This window comes from Cydia amplana, chromosome 20 (genome assembly GCF_948474715.1).
Source record: "Cydia amplana chromosome 20, ilCydAmpl1.1, whole genome shotgun sequence".
NCBI classification, from domain to species: domain Eukaryota; kingdom Metazoa; phylum Arthropoda; class Insecta; order Lepidoptera; family Tortricidae; genus Cydia; species Cydia amplana.
The window spans coordinates 7714183-7734669 of record NC_086088.1 but is presented as its reverse complement, the minus strand read 5'-3'; the positions used below and the strand labels follow the sequence as shown (position 1 = coordinate 7734669).

Here is a 20487-nt window from a genome sequence, read left to right as displayed (position 1 = left end):
CGCTTGTTGGCCACACGTTTAACCCTGCCCACTCTTCTTTCACGATCGCTTTTCAAACGAGGTAATTCATGAGAATTATTAGATGTATTGTTGTAGGAATTATGGCTTCGAGGCTTTATCATTTAACGCAACGAACGAGGATATTGAGTGTGATAGGTTATTAACAGCAAAAAGTATAGAAGTGAATGCATCCTTTCTGTTCTCATACCTAGTTAATCAACTTCCAAAAATATCTCTACACATACCAAAGGTGTCACCAGCCTTTGAACCAGGGGGTTGGGTGGGGCAAGTTATTACCGCCGAATCGTATGTGTTTGTTGAATAAATATCATTTAATATGTAGGTATTTAATGAAATTACTTTAATTTTGTGTCGGGCAACTATTACTTTCAATTGCTCAAAGCTTGACTGGAAGAGATCTCTTATAGGGATAAGTTTAATTGTTTCTTAACCTGTCTTATCTATACAATAAAGTGTTTAAATACATACCTTCATTTAAAAAGCGGAAAATTTGTCAAATGCAGGCTCGGTAAGTTGATAACCTAAATAAAGGCACCTGCCGCGATAGCAGAGGACGCTGGTTCGATTCCAGCCTGGGGCACTGGAGGCCTTGGTCACTTTTTCTTAGTATATGACATTTATTCAAAACCTAAATAAAATTTAGAATTTCGCTTTTTTAGAAGGTGTAGCCCTACACTACACTGTTATAGTTCGTTTTTTTAGCATTAGAAAGAAGGTAAGCGATCTTGACATGTCTTTTAATTGAAAAACGCTTTTTAGAAATCAGTAACTATTACTTATGAAAGTAGAAGAATATAAATGATCGTATTAGATTCATAATTGTTACATATTTGCCGAAGTGACTTATTTTTAAAACATGTTTTTCAATTAAAAGACACATCAAGATTGTTTACCTTTTTTATAATGCTAAAAAAACGAACTATAACAAAAGAAGGTGCAACAAGTAACTATTACTTATGAAAGTAGAAGATTATAAATGATCGTATTAGATTCATAATTGTTACATATTTGCCGTGACTTATTTTTAAAACATGTTTTTCAATTAAAAGACACATCAAGATTGTTTACCTTTTTTATAATGCTAAAAAAAACGAACTATAACAAAAGAAGGTGCAACAAGTAACTGTTCATTTGTTTATGGTGTTAGAATGTGCCATGTGTGGGGCCGCTGTTTGAGTAGCGGCACGAGACGGTGGCAAACGCTTCGACAAACATATTTGGTTCCATAGATGTCTATGCTTCTTTTGTACTAACAATGCTAATAAATGCGAAAGTGATTCGTACACATGGCTACACAGAACAAGTTAGAATGGCGATGCGAGCAGGGTACGTGTCGCCGCCGGTTTTGAGCAAACGCTCGCATGCTACTCGCCCGCGCTGACCGAAAACGAAGTAAACATGCCTTTTTGCGCCACAATAACCTTCAGATTAAGAAGACAGACATCAAATCTGTCTAAAGGAGGCGTATCCATTCACCAGGCACACAAGTTTTTACTACCCTTGCGCGAGTGTTAGTAAATGTGGAGAGGAACGAGCGGCGACACCGGTTCCGATACTAAGTGCGCGCGATAGCCATTCTAACCTCTTTAATATGTTCTGTGCATGGCTAGCACTATTTATCAAAATCAGTCAAAAGTTTAAAGACAGGAAAAAAATAACAAAAAAATAGATTAAATAAAAATAAAATCAACGACACCCCATTAAAATTGAACATACAAACAGCAACATTAAGGCGCTAAAATCCGGTCCACACTAATAATATTGGCTTCATAAATATAAGCTGACTAGTATAATATGTGTCAATAATTGTACGGGCGTTCAAAATATTCTCGGTATTGATATCTTACGACCTCTTCTAAAATTTCTTTCGTTACTGGCCGCTAAGGTTTATTCATTGACATTAAAAAAAAGTATAATTCGAACCGAGATAGTCTTTTGTTTTTCTGCAATTGCTGAACAAACATGAACATCATGTGCGAATTGACAATGTTAACTAAATTAGAACATCGATGCGTGATAAAATTCTTGACAAAACAGGGTAAAAATCAAAAAACCATAAAAGAGGAAATGGATTGTGTTTACCGTGAGTCTGCTCCTTCTTTATCTACCATTCAAAAGTGGTCAAGCGAGTTTAAACGCGGAAGGGAGAGTATTGAAGATGACCCTAGACCTGGCCGGCCTGTAGTAGCTACTTCACAAGAAAATATTGATAAAGTGGAAAAACTTATATTGGAAGATGGTCGAGTGAAGGTAAAATCTATAGCACAAGTAACCAATCTCTCTATTGGTACCGTACATGATATTATACATGACCATCTTAATATGTCAAAAGTAAGTGCAAGATGGGTTCCGCGAATGCTGACTCGGCTTCAAAAAGACATGCGTGTAGCTTGTTGTGCCGATTTTATTGACCTGTGCGGTGAAAATCCTGATGAGGTGCTGCAAAGAATAGTTACTGGAGATGAAACCTGGGTTTATCATTATGACCCAGAGAGTAAACAAGAGTCCATGCAGTGGCACATTAAGGGTTCAGCTCATCCCAAGAAGTTCAAGGTCATCCCTTCAGCTGGCAAGGTCATGGCCACGATATTTTGGGATTGTGAAGGAGTATTACTAATCGATTATAAAGAAAAAGGTGTAAATATCACAGGACAGTACTACGCTAACATTCTACGTCAATTAAAGGATGTAATTAAAGAAAAGAGGCGAGGAAAGTTAACCAAAGGTATTCTGCTTCTGCATGACAACGCCCCCGTCCATACTGCTCATATTGCCAAGGCAGCTATTGTTGAATGTGGGTTTAAAACTGTTACTCACCCACCGTATAGTCCGGACTTAGCCCCCAGCGACTTCTTTTTGCTCCCCAATCTTAAAAAGGATCTGCGTGGAAATAAATTTTCTGACGATGAAGCATTGAAGGCGGCAGTGGAGGAGCATTTTTACACGAAAGATAAAAAATATTTTTACGAGGGATTAAAAAAAATAATTGATCGATCTTTTAAGTGTATGAACATAGGGGGGGAGTATATTGAAAAATAAAAATATCAAACTTTTCGTACTTGTTTGTTTTCATTCTCATACCGAGAATATTTTGAACACCCCTCGTACTTACTTATTCTTTGAAATTTGCCGCTTTTGTCATAGCGACACGATATAAGTATTTTTAACAGACGGTTCCTTTATTCGTAGTCTACGTATTTTATAAATAAATAAATTATGACAATTCATGCAAATTAACAGAAACGTTAAATGAAATCCTACACCAATCCAAACATCGTAAAACAAACCTCTAACACCCAAAAAACACTGTCAATGTCTCCCTAAACCACAGACATACAATTCGCGCTCGCGCTTGACAGACAGCTTAAGTGTGCGAAAGGGAAGCCATCACGTATATGAACATCCCATGAGTGCGAAAAAGTCAGACTACCAATGACAAAACGTAACCACTTTTGAGTTTGACGACGGCCGCGGACGGCCAAGAGCGTATCACGGTAATTTTCAAATTGAAAAATATACACGGATTAGGACGAAAAGTATTAAATAAAGTAATTCAGTGAAGATGGTGTCTTGTAGTGTGCCGGATTTCAGTGTTACAGTGCCAAATAATCCAAGCAAATACTCATTTCAGAGGATTTATGATATTCCGAGCGAAATTTTCATAACGATATTTTGTCAAATTAACAGCATAAAAAGTGTAAGAATCCGGTTTATAAAGTTCATTATAAGTTTTTCTTCCTTTGTGTGCTAATATTTTATCATATTAGTCTATAATTTAAAATATTTTGTGTAAAAACATAACCTGTTACTTTACGCTAGGGCTTGACAAAATGTTCATATGACAGTATCGATAACTTGTCGGTATATTAATAGCTATGTAATTATTTCTTCACAAGACATCATTAAGATATTAGCTTTTATAACCGACTTCAAATATAATAACGATTGTTATACCTTTTTGAAGGTTGAATGTTTAGCGGTAAATTTAAACTTCACTTTCCAACACAGTAAGAGTTACATTAAGATAAGTCTGCAACGATTTTGATAACACACGCAGTACAAGTGTTATTTATACGTCATAATGTCGTAGAATTTTAACGTTTAAAATAACACATTTGAAAAAGTAGTCGATAAAGCAATCGAACATCGACAGATTATTAATATGTTATAACATGACATAACTATTTTTGATCTCACATAGACAATTTACGCACACACTTGCATTTCATTTTTGGTCGCACTTTTGAAGATTGACAGTTGTTCTAGTCATATTAATTCTATGCCCTAAACACGCGCGAACGCTCAAATAAAACTACCACAGATTCAATAAAAAGTTTGAACCTCCCCATTCCACAGATTATATACACTTACACGAGTCCATTTCACCCGCCAGCGCGCGAGCACAATAGGCTACTGCCGTTGTGTTGTCACCACTGATAATAGTTTTGCCTCTTATATTGGCATGACGTGTTATTCTGCAATTTTCCGAGCCACTACGCTTGTAATGAAACTACTGGGACGTATTGATGGCTATTTTGTCAAGGATTTTGAGGTTTTAAGTAAAGGGGCGGGCGCAAGAGTTTATGACTGGCCGATAAAAATTAAAAATAATATTTATTATTTTCTTTTTGGTATAGGTAAGTACCTGGACACCTGTTTGAAAACAAATAATAGACGACGTATTATAGGTAGGTAGGTAATAGAGGTACTTAAGTACATACCTACATAAACCTTACAGTAGTGTATATGACCCCGTAAGATTGTGAACCCGTTAGTTTATGCGAAAACGTAGGTTAGGTTAGGTTAGGTTAGGTTAGATTATAATATCCCTACCGTCAGTTTATAATGTAACTAGCGAGATTATAATATAACGAGTGTTTACAATTTTACGGTGACATACCTAATTGTAACTAATTTTTGGATAACGTTAATTTTAGCAACATGGACTGATTTATTTTTGAATTAAAACTGCAGATATATTTTATATAAGAAAGCTTCGGTTATAGAAACTCAGATCCGTTATTGCCATAGCCAATAAAATAAATCCTCTAATCCTATGTTTTTCACGATACACCAATTGAACCATAAAGCCCACCGAAATTGTTCATTGCATTTCCTAATGTTTATCTTAATTTATTATATTAAACACCGTGACAGCTCACCATTATGGCGGCTTGTTCGACTGTCAAATTAAATTTCTGGAAAAGCGCAATCGGCCGAAAGCGTGGCCAATCCCTTTAGCGAGACAGCGGGTAGGGTAGCCAGGTAGGGTAGCATGAGCGGTAGCGACCGCGATTGAGGGTGCGGCAGCGACAGCGGTAAATGTAGCGACTCTATCGCTATTTAATCGCTGCTGCTGGTGGGGGTAAAATACTGCTAATAACTGCCTTCTACTAATGTTTATCAAGCAGATACGTCTGCGAGCAATACTACATTTTTTTATAGGTATTAATCGGACCGGTGTTCTGAAAGCGGTGAATTTTTCATTTTTTCCTTTAACTAATGTATTTTTAGGGTTACATACCTCAAAAGGAAAAAACGGGACCCTTATAGGATCACTCGTGCGTCTGTCTGTCCGACCCCCCTTTATCTCCGACTGGGTCTAAAATTTTGAAAATAATTCACAATATAGTTCTTTACCTCTATGACAGGAAAACCTATTAGAAATGTTCAGTCAAGCGTGAGTCGGACTTAATATACTTGGAACGTGAGTCCGACTCGCACTTGGCCGGTTTTTTTTTACCACCTACTGTTTGTGTAGCAGTGGCAAAAGGTGATGCCATGTTTTTTTTTTTAATTAACTGTACATATCTAAATGAAATATGCTGAAAAAAATGTATACGCTGTCTGCACTTAACTGATGGAAGCGTTAGGCGATGAAAGGTAAATTATTTATACTTTTACAGCCGTCAGAGGATTTCTGCCCATCGCTTAAATGTGTTATAACCACAAATACGAACTCTTTAATTATGTGTCTTATACTAACAAAATAAGGTATATAATTGAAGGAGCATTCGAATGCAGTGTTTTTGCTAAGCGCGAGAGTTTGTTATTTTAAGTATTTTATTCACGGCGCGTGAAATGAAGTTTTATTCATGAACAGATTGAATGTGGGGGCAAATGTTGCAAGCTTTAATTTAATTGTTCGATTATTTACAACTTTTTTTAAGTCAGGGTTTAGTTAACAGATAAAATTAAGGGAAGGGAAGGTGGTTAGGTAGTAAGGGATACGCAATATAATAATTATTTTTTTAAGCTGTATCGTTTACTGTAAAAGTAAAAAAAAACATTTTTTAAATATATTTTTGCTAGGTATACGCTTTTTTGCAGGAAATTATTTATAGGTCGTAGATAGACTAAACCGCCAATTCAATTGCTCGATTTGATAGTGTTATATAGTACGTTGACAAACCCAACTTGGACAACTTGGATATAAAAACAGAGCTTACCTATAATAACGAAATATTTATCGTAAAATATATCTCGCCTTAGCAGCGCAGTGAGGTAACATTTAAATCAAAGTCATCAATTTCCCAGTCAAGCTAAACATGGAAAGTCAAATAAAATTCACTTCAGCCTTACGCAAAGTCATTGTCGGCGTGGCCTATAATTAACGTAGTAATAGTGTTCCAAAGTACGACAAAAAGTGCTCAGTAGCAGCCCTGAAAGATTCAGCAAGTCAAGCGAATGACAACTCTAACCCAAACTGGTTAAGACTTAATTCGGTTCGCGCGCGTCTATGTACATATTACTTTTTAAAATTTCGTTGAATAGTTAGCAGTAGAGCGAATGTATTTAGTGATAGGGTTGTCGCGTGGTTGCTATCGCGCGATCGCGTTTGAATCGCGTCGCGGCACGGAATCGCGCGACAAATCACTGGAATTACGAACTAGAGCTCATTAGCAACAATATTTCAGTAGAAAAGGCCACAGAACGAGGACAAATGGCATTTCATGTCACACTGCCGCAATATAAGAAATGTTTATTAGCTCGGAGCTGTTTTTTGGACATTAATTTGTACTGCTTAGTATTTTTTAATTGACGATTTTAGTGTTACCTACTGAATTTATTAAATACCTAGTCGCATAACTCTACAAGTAAGTAATCACTTGAAGATATGGTTATCAAAACAGCCGACACAGTACCTAATAGGTTAGGTAAAACTATAAATAACTCTCAGACTCTCACCGTTATGATATACTTACATACTTATATCATTATATTACACATGTATGTGTTCATATTTAGATTAAAAACCCACTACTTATCCATATCGCAATAATTCATTAACCTACAAAACTAGTGCCTTCTATTAACCTCCCATCAATTTAGGAACACTCGTCCTTATCTCGGCGCTGCCGCCCACTTATCGAGATGTCATAATATTGAGTCTGCTCAGTGTTACTGGCTGTCAAAACAAAAAAAAAATGGCGCCGTCGCAAAAAACGCGCCCAAAAAGTTTGTCTCAATAAAAAAAAACGCCCAAGTACCTTGCGCGGTTTCTAAAAGCCTCTGATAAGTAACAGCAGACTTTCAAAATTTTCGCCTGTGTCTGTTTTATTACCATCGGTACCTAATGTGTAATTACTTTTTTTACGTCAATCCATTATTATAAATCGTAAGCCACCATATAGGTAATTCGCAATCATGCTTTTATAACTCTTTGATAGATCGATATTTTTAACCAACTAATTACAAACATAATAAAGCAAATGCGGCAAATTTGTAATTCACTAATAACCTCCGTTATTCATTAGACGAATTCCGCCTTATCATAACTTTTTTGTTTGTAGTTTTAAAAATCATCTCCGTGAATGAATTGGAAATTAGATTTCTCCCGATCACTCATTTGGCGGGTAAAACAAACGAGCGAATTAACGTCGACTCATCATCGTTTCAATTTTTAAATTAAGAACATTCGCCGGCGCCCTTTCGCTCGCGCTAATGAAGATTGTATGCAGCCGTCCTTTTTTGTCACCGTATCTGTTTGTTTTGAGCTCACCATCAATTATTTTCCAGTTTGGAATTAGCTGTATCTGTCTCGGCTGGCGCGTAGGCCGCGTATGTTGTCATCTCTGTCGGTTTGAGTTTGTTTTGTGCGTGACGCGCCACGCCCAGTTTTTTCCGCGTGGCGGCAGCTTTGACCGGTAGCTCGGTTATCTGACTTTTTTGGTCGGGTGGTGTGTGTCCGACCTAATAATGTTTGAGTAGACAGTAGACGTATAAAAAAAGGTGGCTGTATACAGTGGGAGGCACAAGGCCCCGTTGTTTCGTTAATAGTGCGCGCTAAAATGTCATTCAATAGAACTTGCTAACTATGTAAACAAACCGCCATACTAAAATTGACACTGAATGTCAATTTACTAGTAACTTTTGTTTACATAGTTAGCAAGTTCTATTGAATGACACTTTAAATACACTAATGTGACGTAGGACTCGTGGACAGGTGTTCAGTGTCCGCCATTTTGATTATTACACGCGCACCCGCCCGCACTTATCAAGTGTAAATTAGCAAAGTCGTTTTAGTTGCTTCAGTTTTGTACTAGCTTTAATTATAGCCTGCATTTAATTTATCATTTAAGCCTGTCCAATTCAACCCATAAAAATAAATACATAGGGAGCTAGGTGGGAGTTTTAATTTTTACCTACACTTTTGTAAAATTAATTAAGAATTCATTTAATAATATTACTTCCTTTCTAATTACATATCTAATTAATCTGGTTAATAACTCATACAGGTTATCTTCTTTCTTATAAGTTCTACTATGTGGTGCTACTGACACTGTAATGCATGTAATAGTTTTAATTAATGATTAATTTCTACATGACATGTAGAAATTAATCATTAATTAAAACTAGGCATACATTTTATACCTATTAATTGCCAGGGAACTGATAAATATGTCCATACGTGTGATTTTATTACAAAACCTTAGTCCCTTTATTAAAGTCAAACTTCATAATATCAACTTACAATACAATACAATACAAATACTCTTTATTGCACACCTCATTACAGAAAACAATACAAATAATACAGGAAGAAGAGGTTAAACAACAGGCGGTCTTATCGCTAAAAAGCGATCTCTTCCAGACAACCTTACCTACATGTAATAAAATTTAAGTTCAATAAATTATAATTTAAAAATATTCAATTCCATCTTTCATCGGTACAACAAACTTCCTCAACATACCCTTCTCTTTACCCTACAGTTTCTAGTTTCATCTAAATATTGAAGGTATAGTTTATCAGCTAACCTTTTCAAAATAACTAAACATCGTATGTTACCCATAAATTAAACAAATAAAAACATTTGTAAGCACACACATGATAAAATTGGTCAAAGGACGGAAACATTTATTTGAACGAAATTAACTATGTTTACTTTAAATAAAAACAATGAGACAAACAAAAGAAAAGGACTTCGACCACACAGATTGTGCAAACTGCGAAGACAACGTTTTTTTAATGTGCATGTTGTGATCATGTGCCATGTTTTTTTGTCTATGAGCTTTAGGGATACTGAAGAGTATTTTCGACTAAAAAATACCTACAGCAAAGATGACCATAAATTAAAAATCTTGCAACTAAAAATAAAAGGACTATAAAGAACGGCGCGAAATTCAAATTTTCTATGGGACGATATTCCTTCGCGCCTACATTTTTCAAATTTGCCGCCTTTTTCTACTGACAAGATCTGCTTGACCAAGTATATTTTTGGTTTTAATCTTAAACATATTTTATGATTTTGTCAAATCACAAAATATTTTTGATATAGCTGGTCAACCAAATCTTGTCAGTAAAAAAGCGGCCAAGTGCGAGTCGGACTCGCCCATGAAGGGTTCCGTATTTAGGCGATTTATGACGTATAAAAAAAAACTACTTACTAGATCTCGTTCAAACCAATTTTCAGTGGAAGTTTACACGGTAATGTACATCATATATTTTTTTTAGTTTTATCATTCTCCTATTTTAGAAGTTACAGGGGGGGGGGGACACACATTTTACCACTTTGGAAGTGTCTCTCGCGCAAACTATTCAGTTTAGAAAAAAATGATATTAGAAACCTCAATATCATTTTTGAAGACCTATCCATAGATACCCCACACGTATGGGTTTGATGAAAAAAAAATTTTTGAGTTTCAGTTCGAAGTATGGGGAACCCCAAAAATTTATTGTTTTTTTTTCTATTTTTGTGTGTAAATCTTAATGCGGTTCACAGAATACATCTACTTACCAAGTTTCAACAGTATAGTTCTTATAGTTTCGGAGAAAAGTGGCTGTGACATACGGACGGACAGACAGACGGACAGACAGACAGACAGACATGACGAATCTATAAGGGTTCCGTTTTTTGCCATTTGGCTACGGAACCCTAAAAAAGGCGCGAAATTCAAATTTTCTATGGGACGACATCCCTTCGCGCCTACATTTTTCAAATTTGCCGCCTTTTTACACGACTGCCCCGAAAAAAGAGTGTATTGTTTTCAGGGTTCATGTTTGTATGTGGGTATGCAAGTTTCTTTGTTACACCGTAACTTCTGAATGCCTTAACCGATTAAGATGTATCATATATCATTAGATTCCTTATATCATCCCGAGTAACATAGGCTATGTGACGTCATTGTAAAAACAATATGGCGGACTTAATATGCCATATTACGCAACATTTAGAAAAAATATGTTGCAAACCCATCGAGTAGGGCATCAAAATGAAGCGCTTTGAAAGACGATCAAAAATATATATACAATATGAGGGTTTAAGTCTAATTTTGATAAAGTAAGAAATTAAGAATTCACAAAATATGTTAGGAAAAGCTAATCTCATAAAACCAAATATTATCCTATTGTTGGGATATTAACAGGAAGTGGTTCGACCGCTGATCATAGAAAAAATATTATGCATAGGTATTATATTTTACATGTTTTCAAACGAAGCCAATATGTTCTAAATTGCGCTAAGGGAATAAAAAAGTGTAAATAAGTTCTTTGTAGAGACTCTGAGATTGTAGAGTACGTCTTCAGATATGATTCTGCACCGACTTTGACGGAACAAAGTGTGAAAGTGTCAGACCGAAGGCCGAGCTCCACATAGGGATGACGGCCCAAGTATTCAAATTGCAAAGGTCAAAAGCCGAGCTCCGCGTAGGGTTGAAGGCCTTGAGCATAAGACAGGCTCGGTGCGCGCTTCCAAATTCCCCAAGAATATTAATTACCTACGAAGGCCGACCTCCGCGTAGGGGGCAAAGACTGGGAGCTTAAGAGCGATGGGCTCTTCCTATAACTTCCCCGAGTAGTTTAATAACGAAGGCCGAAGGCCGAACTCAGCATAGGGTCGACGGTCCGAAGCGTAAGGCACCGTGCTTCCTGTAACTTCCCCAAGTATCTCAAATGCGAAGGCCGAAGGCCGAGCTCCGCGTAGGGCCAAAGGCCCGGAGCGTAAGAAAGGTGCACGCTTTCTGCAGCTCGAAGTATCTTAATTGCGAAGGCCGGAGGCCGAGCTTCGCGTAGGGCCGAAGGCCCGGAGCGTAAGAAAGGTGCACGCTTTCTGCAGCTCGAAGTATCCTAATTGCGAAGGCCGGAGGCCGAGCTTCGCGTAGGGCCGAAGGCCCGGAGCGTAAGAAAGGTGCACGCTTTCTGCAGCTTTTTTAAGTTTCTTAATTGCGAAGGCCGAAGGCTGACCTTCGCGTAGGGCCGAAGGCTCGGGACGTAAAAAAGGTGCATGCTATCTGCAGCTCCCCCAAGGTTCTTAATTGCGAAGGCCGAAGGCCGAGCTTCGTGTAGGGCCGAAGGCCCGGAGCGTAAGAAAGGTGCACGCTTTCTGCAGTTTCCCCAAGTTTTTTAAATGCAAAGACCGAAGGCCGAGCTTCGCGTAGGGCCGAAGGCCCGGGGCGTAAGAAAGGTGACCGCTTTCTGTAGCTTCCCCAAGTATCTTTAATTGCGAAAGCCGAAGGCCGAGCTTCGTGTAGGGCCGAAGGTCCGGAGCGTAAAACAGGTGCACGCTTTCTGCAGTTTCCCCAAGTTTCTTAATTCTAAATACCGAAGGCCGAGCTTCGCGTAGGGCCGAAGGCCCGGAGCGTAAGAGAGGTGCATGCTTTCTGCAGCTTCCCCAAGTCTTAATTGCGAAGGCCGACGGCCGAGCTTCGCGTAGGACCGAAAAGGCCCGGAGCGTAAGAAAGGTGCACGCTTTCTGTAGCTTCCCCAAGTATCTTAATTGCGAAGGCCGAAAGCCAACTAATAGGAAATAATTATGTAGTTGCAGAGATATTAAGCCCTAGCACTTTTCAATAGGTACGTCTGGTTTTTGGGTCCAACCTATTTTGGTTTTTAAGCTCGTTTTATGCTAACATATCAAAGATCAACATGATGAAAGCTCCATGAAGCAACTGAATTGCCTTAAATCATAAAAAAATATGGTTGGTTTGTATGGTCACTAAAATGTATAAAATAAAATAAATTAATTAAAAATTAAAAAACACTGCAAACGGAAAAGTTTAGGCTCATTAAGGATCGTGACTGTACCTGTACATTTTATTTCGATGCAGTCGGGGACCTGTGAATGGGAAAATTTCAATATATCAAGGTCCCCGACTGCTTCGAAATAAAATATACAGGTACAGTCACGATCCTTAATGCGCCTAAACTTTTCCGTTTGCTGTTTACGACCCTGCTGAACATTTATATATTCTATTTTACATTCATTAAGTTGAATACCTAACATATAACTAAAAAATATTTTTAGCTTTTCAGTTCGCTTTTAAACTGCAGTCGTGTTTTTTAATTTTTAATTAATTTATTTTTCTACTGTCAAGATCTGTTTGACCAAGTATATATCCCGGATGAATGTAGAGTTTGTGCGAAAGACGCGACTCTTCTAGTTGTAGAATGTAATGAATGAATGAATGAATGAATGAATGAAATCGTTAATTTCAGGCAACTAGTAATAATAAATACCTTAAAACTAGCATACATATTATAAAAATATAACTAAACACTAAAAAACACATTATGATTGCGATGCATTACGCAACCCCGCAGTGTCAGGGAACCGGCCGCGGAACCGCCGAAACTTGACACCCTTCGGCCAAGAGGAGTCTCCTTGGTGAAGGTCGCTAGATGTTCAGTCGGAACGGTCACCACAAACGAATTAAAATTCGCATTGTGTCGAGATTCCAACTTCGCGACCCTCAGGATGAATCCGGTTTTTGCTTTCACATACTTTACGATATCATCGACCTTCGTAAGGTAGTGTAGACGGGACACATACAGCAGCGTCGAGGGTGTTGCAGGAAGCAGCAAATGGTTGGGTCCGGTCGGTGCGGTACCGCACTGATTCTGACGAGCTGGTTTCCTTCTCTTCTCCACTTAATAATGTAATGTATCCCATCTCATTTCACGACTCTCCTCTTCCCTCACAGACTCTAGCTATAAAATGTGACAATCGCTTTATTATCAAAGAGAAACGCAACGCAAATTTACGTTCGAAGCTTTTCAAATTTAGAACAGCATCTAGGAATAGAATGGAACGCAAGGTTCGATACGCTAATGATCGAGAAGGTATTCGCATACGTGATCACTTATTACAAACCGTCTTATGTGAATCAGAAACTCGTAACGGTCGGGCTGTTCTATTTTTGAACGGTAGCGCTCGTTACCAGCAAATTGGTAATTCGAGCGAGCGGGTTGAGGGAGAGTATTTTAAATTTCGAACTGCGCTATTGTGAATGCTAGTAAACTGGGGCCTTACATGCGCTAATTGACGGAGTGAGATTTGATTGGAATCGTGTTGCTTAGGGTGGTATTCCACCTGTCAAATTTATTTGTCCAATGTGTGTTTTGTCTCACATTTTGCTTGAGAGAGAGAGAGTGAGACGCCATGACTTTGGATAAACATATTGGACAGATGGAATACCACCGTTAAGAGTCCGTCTAAAGGCGGGATTCCACCAGTGTGCGGCACTGTGCGTGTTGTGCGAATATGCTTGAGCCGCACACATTGCACCGATATTGTAAGGTGAGGATTCGGAGCTGAGTACAAACAAGTGTTCAGCTAGAATGATGATTTATTACTGCACTAAATACATGAGTAAATGGTCCTTATATATATCCTATGAACTACGTACATAACTATATCTAGTATACACTACACCATCCATCGCATGTTTAAAAAAAATAAAAATAAACATTTATATTTTTTTTTGTTTATAATACATTACTAAGTAACTATACCTACGTACAATGTTAACAGGTTACTTACACTAATAATATTCAAAGTTATAGAAAATAAAAAAACTACAATAACAAAACTACGAATATAAAATATTTACAAAATACAAGGTTTGGTGCGATTTTTATGCACCACGTCTTCTTTTCCATTTTTAAGTATTTTTACATTACATCCTAAATCCTCTAAAACTAAATAAGGTCCTACATAAATGCTTTGCATCTTATTATCCGATACATTTCTTAACCATAAGTAACTATTGTTGCTATAGCTAACAGGCTTTGAATGGGAGTCATATTTCTCCTTCCTTTTAAGTTTGCTGTTTATTAAATTAGTACGAGCATCTGCCTGCGCCAGCTCTAATCTATACTTTAATTCTAAAGGATAACTACCGTGATTATATAAGGGATTAACGTTACCATCTCTTAAGTTACTAGGAAGCATGCATAACTTACCGAAAACTAATTCATGAGGCGTGTACTTCGTCTCCGTGTGCACGGTGTTGTTATACGTAAAGCACCAGTAAGGCAACCAGTCGCTCCAAGAATTCGGTTTATTTTCGCATTGTATCCTTAAATAAGCTCCCATAGTTTTATGCGAATTCTCTAGAGCGCCGATTGATTCATGGTGATACGCTGTAGAGGGCAAATGAGTAATTTTTAGTAAATCACATACCTCTTTCATAGTGCTACTGATGAACTCGGTTCCTCGATCGGTTGCTATTTCTAATGGAATTCCATACCGTAGTACAAAGTTCTCTACGAATGATCGAGCTACAGTAACTGTATCTTTGGATCGTAAAGGATACGCTTCTACGAACTTTGACAGTTCGCACTGTATGGTCAGCACGTAACAATAACCATGTTCATCTTTTGGTAAAGGTCCCACTGTGTCTAAATAAACTTTTTCTAAAGCGCTATTAGCAGTAGTTGTTATTTCCATTGGTTGTTTAGTCGGTACACAATATTTTTGTTTTTGGCATTGAGTACATTTTGACACAAAATCTCGTATGTCCTTTTCCATACTAGGCCAATAATAGTGCTTTTTAATGTTATTAGACATTCTCCTAATCCCCGCGTGGCCACTTGTGGGAAGTAGGTGAAAGTCATTAATTATTACGCGTCTATCATGTAAATTATTTATTCTTTGTACATTACTTAGCACACATATTCGCGGTCCGGACCAAACGTCATAGCTATTTATTTCTTGTATTAAGCCCGCAATAAAATCTTTATTTAATTCGTTTCTTATTATGCATAACTCTTTTACATTTATTTTCTTGCAAATTGCATCCAAATCTCTCGCTAATTCGGCTCGCGACAATAGCGATTGAGATGTTGAATTGAAATAAACACACGATTTGCTGGGCACGTAATTAAAATATTTAGACGTCTCTTTCACGAAATTCTCTCTTATAGCTTTTTTGTAATCCCTACATGACATAACACATAACTCAGTAAAATTTTCCGGTTTTTTAATGATATCCACAATTCTTGGGTGATCAGGCCTCGAATTAGTGGGTATATTAACAACCGAAGAACTTGTACTGTCTGTTCCTTGCATACTCTCGAACTTTCGTCTTTGCGCTCGTGTCATCACATTTATAACTTGCTCATTCATTTGTTTCAAATCCTCTGACGTAATATTTATGCGAGACAGAGCGTCTGCCACGGAATTCTTAGAACCTTTCAAGTACTCAACCGTAAAATTATACTCCTCTAATTGTAATCGGAACTTTAGTAATCTACTGGTAGGGTCTTTCATAGTAAACAAATACACTAGTGGTCGGTGGTCTGTCTGCACTTTAAACTTTCTGCCGTATAGATAGGGTCTAAAATAGCGAATGCTCCACACTAGCGCTAATAACTCTTTTTCAACTGTAGGGTAATTTAATTCTGCCTTATTAAGACTTCGACTAGCGTAGGCTACAGGTCGACCATCATCGTTACATAAAACTGATCCTAAAGCTTTTCCTGACGCATCACATTGTAAAAGAAATTGGTTTTCCTCCGAAAAATTTGGATATTGAAGTACTGGTGGTTTAACTAAAGCAGACTTTAATATTTGAAAAGACTGTTCACACTCTTGGGTCCATATAAATGGTACATCTTTACAGCACAACTTATTGAGCGGATATGCTTTATCTGCGAAATTGACAATGAATTTACGATAGTAACTAGCAAATGCCACGAAACGTTTAACTTCGTCGGCGTTCTGAGGAGTCGGATAATTATTTAGAACCCTCGTTTTTTCGGGATCTGGTAAAATGCCCTTTTCTGAAACTACATGACCCAGATATAATATTTCTTTTTGTAAAAATTGGCATTTGGCAGGATTGAGCTTTAAATTTACTTTTCTTAATCTGCTGAAAACGTCTAATAAGTTTTGATTGTGTATAGCTAAACTTCTTCCGAAAACAACTAAGTCATCCTGATATACCAGACACTGTTCATAATTTAGACCGGACATGGCCACGGTCATCATCCGTGAAAAAGCGTTAGGGGAGGTTTTACAGCCTTGGGGGAGTCTGGTCATTTGATATTGATTTTTACTAGTTTGAAAAGCTGTAAGGGGGCGGCTTGATTTATCTAAATTTATTTGATAAAATCCCTGATACAAGTCTAGATGCGAAAAAATTAAAAAACACGACTGCAATTTAAAAGCGAACTGAAAAGCTAAAAATAATTTTTAGTTATGTTAGGTACTCAACTTAATGAATGTAAAATATAATATATAGGTAAGTGTTCTGTCAGGGTCGTAAACAGCAAACGGAAAAGTTTAGGCTCATCTAGGATCGTGACTGTACCTGTATATTTTATTTCGATTGCAGTCGGGGACCTTGATATATTGAATTTTTCCCATTCACAGGTCCCCGACTGCATCGAAATAAAATATACAGGTACAGTCACGATCCTAAATGAGCCTAAACTTTTCCGTTTGCTGTTTACGACCCTGACAGAACACTTACCTATATATTATATTTTACATTCATTAAGTTGAGTACCTAACATAACTAAAAATTATTTTTAGCTTTTCAGTTCGCTTTTAAATTGCAGTCGTGTTTTTTAATTTTTAATTAATTTATTTTATTTTATACATTTTAGTGACCATACAAACCCACCACATTTTTTATATGATTTAAGGCACTTAAGTTACTTCAAGGAGCTTTCATCATGTTGATATTTTGATATGTTAGCATAAAACGTGCTTAAAAACCTAAATAGGTCGGACCCAAAAACCAGACGTATTGAAAAGTGCTATGGCTTAATATCTCTGCAACTACATAATTATAAATTGGCTTTCGGCCTTCGCAATTAAGATACTTAGGGAAGCTGCAGAAAGCATGCACCTTTCTTACGTTCCGGGCCTTCGGCCCTACGCGAAGCTCGGCCTCCGGCCTTTGTAATTAAGAATCTTGAGGAAGCTACAGAAAACGTGCACCTTTCTTACGCTCTGGGCCGTCTGCCCTACGCGAAGGTCGGCCTTCGGCCTTCGCAATTAAGAAACTTGGAAAAGCTGCAGAAAGCGTGCACCTTTCTTATGCTCCGGGCCTTCGGCCCTACGTGAAGCTCGGCCTTCGGCCTTCGCAATTAAGATACTTCGAGCTGCAGAAAGCGTGCACCTTTCTTACGCTCCGGGCCTTCGGCCCTACGCGAAGCTCGGCCTTCGGCCTTCGCAATTAAGATTCTTGGGGAAGCTACAGAAAGCGTGCACCTTTCTTACGCTCTGGGCCTTCGGCCCTACGCGAAGATCGGCCTTCGGCCTTCGCAATTAAGAAACTTGGAAAAGCTGCAGAAAGCGTGCACCTTTCTTACGCTCCGGGCCTTCGGCCCTATGCGAAGCTCGGCATTCGGCCTTCGCAATTAAGATTCTTGGGGAAGTTGCAAAAAACGTGCACCTTTCTTACGCTCCGGGCCTTCGGCCCTACGCGAACCTTCGGCCTTCGCAATTAAGATACTTGGGGAAGCTGCAGAAAGCATGCACCTCTCTTACGCTCCGAGCCTTCGACCCTACGCGAAGCTCGGCCTTCGGTTTTTACAATTAAGAAACTTGGGGAAACTGCAAAAAGCGTGCACCTTTCTTACGCTTCGGGCCTTCGGCCCTACGCGGAGCTCGGCCTTCGGCCTTCGCAATTAAGATACTTGGGGAATTTACAGGAAGCACGCACCTGCCTTACGCTTCGGAGCGTCGACCCTATGCGGAGTTCGGCCTTCGGCTTTCGTTATTAAAATACTCGTGGAAGTTGCAGGAAGAGCCCATCTATCTTAAGCTCCCAGTCTTTGCTTCTCGTAAAATATTGTTTCACAACAGTAGCACGTGTGCTCCGGGATTTGCAAAATTTGTCGTGCAAAATTAAAATCATCATCAAAGACCTGCCTTCTACAGTCATGATAATAGTGTCTTCTATTCAAAGTCTCAAGTTAAATCTTATAATAAACAGCACAATATGTTTATTCAGAGTACCTGAGCATTTCTCAAATAATTTGTACATTTCGATCACATCTTAGATTTCTATAAAAATTGGTATGCTGGTAAAGTACATGAAGCTGAACAATTTCCACCATATTTCCCAAAATGTCCAAGAAAGTTTGTATGAAACATTCCTTTTTTGTTACCAAATGTGTAAGGAAATCTGGTAACAAACAAAAAAGGATGTTTCATACAAACTTTCTTGGACATTTTGGGAAATATGGTGGAAATTGTTCAGCTTCATGTACTTTACCAGCATACCAATTTTATAGAAATCTAAGATGTGATCGAAATGTACAACTTTTTTGAGAAATGCTTACCTAGTCAATCGTTTAAACCGTTCTTTCGTATTTGACACTTTCGCAATTGAAAATAACGTAAGCGCCACGTATGACGTTGTCGTATATAGCTGCAAAGAGAAATGTCATTAGCGCGATGTAGAACATTTCGTATTTTCTCTCCAACGATACAATTAAACATATAACTTATATATATTCGTATGATCGCCTTAAAAAATCCTTTCTTTTAATACCCCATTCAATAGATTTAGACAATTCATTTATCTTTGCGTTATACTTATATTTTGTAAAATCTTGTCCTACCAAATGAATAGTTTAAACCATATTTTGTGTACAGTTGTAGAATCGTCTTTCAAAATCCTTTATTTTAATACCCAACTTGATAGGTTTATAAGTTTTATTTTTGTTTCGGTTGCACAATTTGCAGTGCCTAATCCGCCATATTGGTTTTGTGATGACGTCACATAGCCTATGTTACTCGGGATGACGTAAGGATTCCAATGATATCTCAAACACCTAAATCGGTTCAGGCACTTAGCTGTTACGGTGTAACAAAGAAACTTACATACCCACATACAAACATGAACCCTGAAAACAATACACTCTTTTTTTGGGGCAGTCGTGTAAAAATAGATAGATCCTGATAAGGAGTCTAAAACTTCAGTTATATTAGGGAGTGGGAATTTATCGTCTTTTATCTGATTATTTAACTTTCTATAGTCGATGACCACGCGCCATTTCTTCTGTTTCGAGGAATCTAATTTTTTGGGAACTAACAATAACGGACTCGACCACGCGCTTCTTGCCTCTTCAATTATTCCATCATCTAACATTCCTTTAATCTGCCTATCAATTTCAGCCTTTTGCGAGTAAGGTAATCTGTAAGGTTTTACATAAGCTGGTGAACTACCCGGTTTTAATTCTATCGTCTGGTTATAAAGCTTTGTGGTGGTTAATTTATCACCCGGTAGGAAAAAGACATCTGGATATTTTGCGCATATATTCTCAATGGATTTCTGTTCCTCTTCGTTTAATTTACTCAAATCTAAAGCAGAAAACAACAACTTCACCCTTTCGGCATTCATAGTTGGCTTACTAAATTCACAAATAAAGAAATCGGTTAATCGGCTCTTATTAATTGTAAATCGGCTTAAATTTACGTCGCTATCCCTTGTATTTAATATTTTAATTGGTATTTTACCCTGAATTGGTTTAACTATAGCACTCGCAACATATATTCCCTCGCATAATTCCTGACTATTTACTACAAAATCCTCCGTAATACTAGTATCCATGTAATGAATGATTTCACTACGAGCGGGTATAGTTAGATAACTATTTGCCGGTTCTGATGAGCTTCTAAACCCTATCTTAGCTAACTGTCCATGTCGCGATAGTAATCGTACAATGTTTGTTTCAAAATCAATATTGGCTTTATGCTTCGCAAAGAAATCTTGTCCTAAAATACCATC

At 37.8% G+C, this 20487-nt stretch overlaps 1 protein-coding gene across 1 annotated transcript in view; it reads right to left on the bottom strand.

Annotated features, from left to right (window-relative positions):
- Positions 1–20487, bottom strand: part of LOC134657481 (homeobox protein B-H1-like) — a 103579-nt gene that overhangs the window by 30678 nt on the left and 52414 nt on the right. The window lies entirely within an intron of this gene.